This window comes from Salvelinus sp. IW2-2015, unplaced genomic scaffold (genome assembly GCF_002910315.2).
Source record: "Salvelinus sp. IW2-2015 unplaced genomic scaffold, ASM291031v2 Un_scaffold2520, whole genome shotgun sequence".
NCBI lineage: Eukaryota > Metazoa > Chordata > Actinopteri > Salmoniformes > Salmonidae > Salvelinus > Salvelinus sp. IW2-2015.
Genome location: NW_019943834.1, coordinates 98,919 through 105,583, shown reverse-complemented (window position 1 = coordinate 105,583; position 6,665 = coordinate 98,919). Strand labels below are relative to the sequence as shown.

Genomic DNA, 6,665 nt, shown 5'->3' with positions numbered 1-6,665 from the left:
CGGAGTGGAGAGCTGGGTCTGACCGTAGAGCTGCGGAGTGGAGAGCTGGGTCTGACCGTAGAGCTGCGGAGTGGAGAGCTGGGTCTGACCGTAGACGGACTGCTGGGACATGGATCCAGGACTATTTGATATATTTGTCTACCAGTGAACCCTGAATTATGTCCACAGAAACTGCAATTCTTCAACTGGCCAGTGAGTTTATTATTGAAGTTTTTTTTTTTTTGTCTTTATAATAACGGTAATTATTAATCCGAAACAGATTTCAATAATGATGTAAAGTTTATACGATTCAAAACAATGCATTTTATCCATGTTGATTGAATGGGTGTCTTGGAATTATTAGCATTGTCAACAGACCTCCACATAACCAATCTGCTTTTTTTTTATGATAACACACACACTTTGAGGTTCAGCTTGTTCTATAACCACACCCTGAGGTTGTCAAGTTTTATTACGTAAGCACACATGGTACATTAAAACAGACAAATGGTTCTGATCTTCAGTCTATCTTAAGCAGTGTTCTTCTGTATGAGATGAATCATGATACCTGTTCTAGAACTTTACAGCTGATTCCATGGTTCCATAATTCCATGATTCCATGGTTAATCTGCACCTACCCCGTACTTTTCAGCCTGGGACCTAAATCTGTTTGCCAACTCCTATTGTACATATAAGAGTTGTCAAAACAGCACAAACAGTTCTGGGACCAGGCTAGATCATTTCAGCTAATCTTATTAAGCACAGCTAGCTACCACAGTCTCAGGTGGTGTAATGGTGTATATGTGATACTATGAAGTGAATGTTTCAGGGTCCAGCCCCAAAGAGTGTTGATATCCTTTCACACTAGCTATTCTACACTCTGTGAGCCATTTACTATTTGAAGGCAACTCCTATCATAGAATTAGAATGGTTCAAATTCTAATCGTTCTAGTTCTATGGTTCCCACTCAGCAATCTATTCTACAGTCAGTCTGTCACTCAATAGCCCTGTTTACACCTGGTTTTAACTTGCYTCCTTTGTCCTGATTTTTGTCTACATTCTGATTGTGCCCACATTTTCAGACTGGTGTAGGCAATCAAAAAATACATTGTGATCAGATCATCCTGCCCACCTCTGGAGGTAGTCAGACACCTTACAAGTGTAGACAGACCTGGACAGAGACACCATTTTAAATCTTCATTCTGCCCTTTAAAATCACTGACAGGTGGCACAATTGACTGATTACATCAATATGTGTCTTACAATATATAAATATTATTTTTGAAAGAATAGCTGTGAAATAATTTTCATAAAGGAAGGGACCAGGAAGTTTGGTCACAATGCAGACACATTGGATGAATAACAGACACATTTCTGGAAATGTGGGCAAAATCAGAATGTAGTCAAGATCCATGTTAGCACCAGGTAGAAATGGGGCTTGAGATAGCATTGTTATGCAAAACAAATAACTTTTACCCCACTATAGTAAACTTCCCATATTATTATACAGTACCAGTCAAAAGTTTGGACACACCTACTCATTCCAGGGGTTTTCATAATTTTTTTCTATTTTCTACATTGTAGAATAATAGTGAAGACATCAAAACTATGGAATCATGTAGAAACCCCAAAAAGTGTTAAATCAAAATATATTTGAGATTCTTCATTCACCATTTGCCTTGACAGCTTTGCACTCTCTTGGCATTCTCTCAACCAGCTTCACCTGGAATGCTTGATTTGTTGAACACTTTTTTGGTTACTACATGATTCCATATGTGTAATTTCATAGTTTTGATGTCTTCACTATTATTCTACAATGTAGAAAATAGTAAAAATAAATAAAGAAAAACCCTTGAATTAGTAGGTGTGTCCAAACCTTTGACTGGTACTGTATATTAAATAAATACAGTCGATTAGGAATTAATGCTATTCTATTATTGTCTGTCCGCGCCGTTTAAAAGTACATATACAACCACCCAGCGTCCAAGATTATTATACAGGTTGGTAGTTATTTAGGCCAATCATCTTAAAACGTGGAATGAACTTCTTCTTTAAGCCAAGGAACGTATCTCTCTCTCTCGTCAAAGGATAAAGTGACGTCCCAAGGCTTTAGGACGGATGACATCACAATGAATAACAAGAACTCCCTGGCCTGAGCCACAGAGAGACGGGAGTTCCACAGCGTTAGGTGGAACCTGGGTTGTGTTCATTAGGGCACACCGTAGCAAAAAGGTTTAGAAGCGGGAAAACAAAAATCGACTTATTGGGCAAGTACAGATAGTCCCTCTCTGTTTTTGGAGCATTTTCTTCCATTTCGAGCCTAATGAACACAACCCTTGACTGTTTCTCTGGTTGCGTCCCAAATGGCGCCCTAGTCCATATATAGTGCCCTACTTTTGAATAGGGTGCCAATGTGTTCCCTATCTCCTACTAGAGGTCCCCTGGTTTCTGGTGGCAGGTGTTGCAGACACGCACCGGGTGGTCCCAACCCCTAGAGGGCACCGCTCTTCGTTCAGGGGAGCAGTCGTCACACACGCCCTGGCCGCAGGCCCTGCAGTGGTGGATGGAGAGACGCGGGGCGGAGAAGTCTCTCTGACACTCACAGCAGCACAGGATATCCTGGTCTGGAACCCAGTAGGCTGGACGAGCTGCATCCTTCATCAGACCTGGAGAGAGAAGACTTTTGTAAACCAGCTTCAAAACAGCTGAAAATATATTTTTAGATGGTACAATGACTGCTTGTTTTGTCACATACACTGAACTCAGGCAAACCATTAGAGTTTTAGCACCCAGGAAAAGGCGGAGTGATTTCTGCATATTGCACCTTTAAATCTTATCTCTTATTGACCTTACAGTTAATTACGTACACCACCCCGTTCACGAAAATTATTTGCTCCTACAGACAGTGAGTCACGTGACCGCGGCCCGCTATACAGTGAGTCACGTGACCGCGGCCCGCTATACAGTGAGTCACGTGACCGCGGCCTGCTATACAGTGAGTCACGTGACCGCGGCCTGCTATACAGTGAGTCACGTGACGCGGTCTGCTATACAGGGAGTCACGTGACGCGACCTGCTTATCAGTGAGTCCGTGACCGCGGGCCCCGTTATACGGAGTCACGTGACCGGGTCTGCTATACAGTGAGTCTGGTCAATATTCAGAACACTTTCCACATTTTGTTACGTTACAGCTTATTTAAATGGATAAAATATATATTTTCCCTCATCAATCTACCCAATACCATAATGACAAAGTAAAACAGTTTTTTTTAGAAAAAATTGCAAATACTTATTTACATAAGAATTCAGACACTTTGCTATGAGACTCGAAATTGAGCTCAGGTGCATCTGTTTTATCGATCATTTGAGATGTTTCTACAACTTGATTGGAGTCACCTGTGGTAAATTCAATTGATTGGACATGATTTGGAAAGGCACACACCTGTCTATATAAGGTCCACAGTTGACAGAGCATGTCAGAGCAGAAACCAAGCCATGAGGTGAAGGAATTGTCCATAGAGCTCTGAGACAGGATTGTGTCGAGGCACATATGGGGAAGGGTATCAAAACTTTCTGCAGCATTGAAGGTCCCAAGAACACAGTGGCCCCATTTCTGAAATGGAAGACGTTTGGAACCAGACTCTTCCTAGAGTGGCGCCTGGAAAAATGAGCAATCAGGGGAGAAGGGCCTTGATCAGAGAGGTGACAAGAAACCGATGGTCATCTGACAGAGTCTCAGTGTCCTCTGTGGAGATGGGAGAACCTTCTCTGCAGATCCCACCATCAGCCTTTATGGTAGAGTAGGCAGACGGAGCTACTCCTCAGTAAAAGGCACATGACTGTCGCTTGGAGTTTGCCAAAGGGACCTAAAGACTCTCAGACCATGATAAACAATATTCTCTGTTCTGATGAAAAAAGATTGAACTGAATGCAAGCGTCACATCTGGATGAAACTGGCAACATCCTACGGTGAAGCATGGTGGTGGCAGCATCATGCTGTGGGGATGTTTTTCAGCAGCAGGGACTGGGAGACTAGTCAGGATCGAGGGAAAGATGAAAGTAGCAAGTACAGAGTGCTCAGGAATCAGACTGGGGCGAAGGTTGACCTTCCAACAGGACAACGACCCTAAGCACACAGCAAGGCAACGCTGGAGTGGCTTTAGGACAAGTCTCTGAATGTCCTTGAGTGGCCCTGTCAGAGCCTGTATTTGAACCCGATCAAACATTCTGGAGAGACCTGAAATAGCTGTGCAGCGACGCTCCCATCCAATCTGACAGAGCTTGAGAGGATCTGCAGAGAAAATGGGAGAACTTCCAATAAGGTGTGCCAAATTGTAGGTCATACTCAGAAGACTCGAGGATGTAATTGTGCCAAAGGTGCTTAACAAGTATTGAGTAAGGGTCTGAATACTTATGTAAATGTGATATTTCTATTATTATTTTTAAACCTGTATTCATTTGGTATTGTGTGTGTAGAAGGATGGGGGAACAATTTTAATACATTTTAGAATAAGGCTGTAAGTACAAAATGTTGAAAAAGTAAGTGGTTTGAATACTTTCAAATGCACTGTATGTAGTGGTGACACAGAGTGGTCAAGACTACAGTACTCACCCAGAGGGATGTATGTATTGGTGACACAGAGTGGTCAGACTCAGTATCACAGAGGGATGTATGTATTGGTGACCACAGAGTAGTCTAGACTACAGTATCACCAGAGGGCTACAGTACTCACCAGAGGGATGTATGTATTGGTGCCAAGAGTGGTCAAGACTACAGTATCACCAGAGGGATGTATGTAGTGGTACCACAGAGTGGTCAAGATACAGTATCCAGAGGGATGTATGTATGGTGACCACAGAGTAGTCTAGACTACAGTACTCCAGAGGGTACAGTATCACCAGAGGGATGTATGTGGGTGACCACAGAGTAGTCTAGACTACAGTATCACACCAGAGGGATGTATGTATTGGTGACCACAGAGTAGTCTAGATCAGTATCACCAGAGGGATGTATGATTGGTGACCACAGAGTAGTCTAGACTACAGTATCCCAGAGGGTCAGTACTCACCAGAGGGATGTATGTGCGGGTGCCAAGAGTAGTCTAGACTAATATACTCACTAGAGGGATGTATGTAGGGTGACACAGAGTAGTCTAGACTACAGTACTCACCCAGAGGGATGTATGCATTGGTGACCACAGAGTAGTCTAGACTACAGTATCACCAGAGGGCTACAGTACTCCCGAGGGATGTATGTATTGGTGACCACAGAGTAGTCTAGACTAACGTACTACCCAGAGGGATGTATTGTAGGGTGACACAGAGTAGTCTAGAACTAATGTATCACTAGAGGGATGTATGTAGCGGTGACACAGAGTAGTCTAGACTACAGTACTCCCAGAGGGATGTATGCATTGGTGACGACAGAGTAGTCTAGACTACGTATACCCCAGGGGCTACAGTCTCACCCAGAGGGATGTATGTATTGGTGACCACAGAGTAGTTAGACTACAGTACTCACCAGAGGGCTACAGTACTCACCCAGAGGGATGTATGTAGCGGTGACACAGAGTAGTCTAGACTACAGTACACCCAGAGGGCTACAGTACTCACAGAGGGATGTATGTAGCGGTGACACAGCTCCAGTGTATTCTGAACAGCCTCTCCTACTCTCTCTACTGAGTGTCGCTTCCTCCTCCTCCAACGCTGCATCCAGCAGCTCTACAACACACGCACAGAAGGAAGGAAGGAGAAACAAATATTATTCATAAGATATGTCAACTGGGGGGAAAAAAGGGGGAAACATTGAGGCAAGCAACACTGAAGCATGCATGAGAGCACCAGCTGTTCCGGAGGACTGTGATCACGCTCTCCGTAGCCGATGTAAAACCTTTAAACAGGTCAACATTCACAAGGCCGCGGGGCCAGACGGATTACCAGGACGTGTACTCCGAGCATGAGCTGACCAACTGGCAAGTGTCTTCACTGACATTTTCAACTTGTCCCTGACTAACCTGTGCCCCCACACATTCACTCTACCGGTACCCCCTGTATATAGCCTCGTTACTGTTATTTTATTATTTTACATTTTAATTTTAATTTTAATTTATTGTTTACTTCTATTTACTTAGTAAATACTTACTTAACACTTGTTTTTTCTTAACTGCATTGTTGGTTAAGGGTTTGTCAGTAAGCGTTTCACTGTAAGGTCTACCTACACCTGTTGTATTCGGCGCATGTGACAAATAACATTTGATTACACGATTTACCGCCTAATTTTGATGTTCATGTGACATCCAGGTTTATCTAAGAGTATTCTTTAAATACCTATTGGGACATCATGTTTGGTATACAACATGTCCAAACCTTCTGAGATGCCCTGGTTCTGGAAGCAGGCATCACAGACCCGTACGGGGGCGAGCCCCCAGCCCCTCTCTGGAACAGGACGGTTCTTGGAGGAGCAGCCGTCACAGAAGCCCTCACCACAGGCACGGCAGTGATGCTTAGTATCGTTGTCCTGGAACACCTCACTGCACTTACAACATTTCTGTTACAGAGACACAGAGAGCACAAGAGAGAGATTATATCACAATCTCAAAACACAAGCACATCATAGGAGCAATGGACAGTCTTTACACAGTCATAGGAGCAATGGACAGTCTTTACCACAGTCATTAGAGCAATGG

General features: G+C 43.6%; 2 long non-coding RNA genes and 1 pseudogene across 2 annotated transcripts in view; 2 read left to right on the top strand and 1 right to left on the bottom strand.

Moving 5' to 3' along the window:
- LOC139025337 (uncharacterized) overlaps nt 1–342 on the top strand; it is a 540-nt gene extending 198 nt beyond the window's left edge. The window contains exon 2 of the long non-coding RNA XR_011476909.1: nt 29–342. This is a non-coding gene — a long non-coding RNA (uncharacterized lncRNA). The remainder of the gene's footprint in view (nt 1–28) is intronic.
- A 72-nt stretch (nt 343–414) lies between these two features.
- The window catches only part of LOC112074163 (zinc finger FYVE domain-containing protein 1-like), a 28,172-nt pseudogene continuing 21,921 nt past the window's right edge, over nt 415–6,665 (bottom strand).
- Nucleotides 4,538–5,213, top strand: LOC139025339 (uncharacterized). The gene is made up of 3 exons (XR_011476911.1): nt 4,538–4,621; nt 4,906–4,949; nt 5,117–5,213. It is a non-coding gene; the product is annotated as an uncharacterized lncRNA (long non-coding RNA).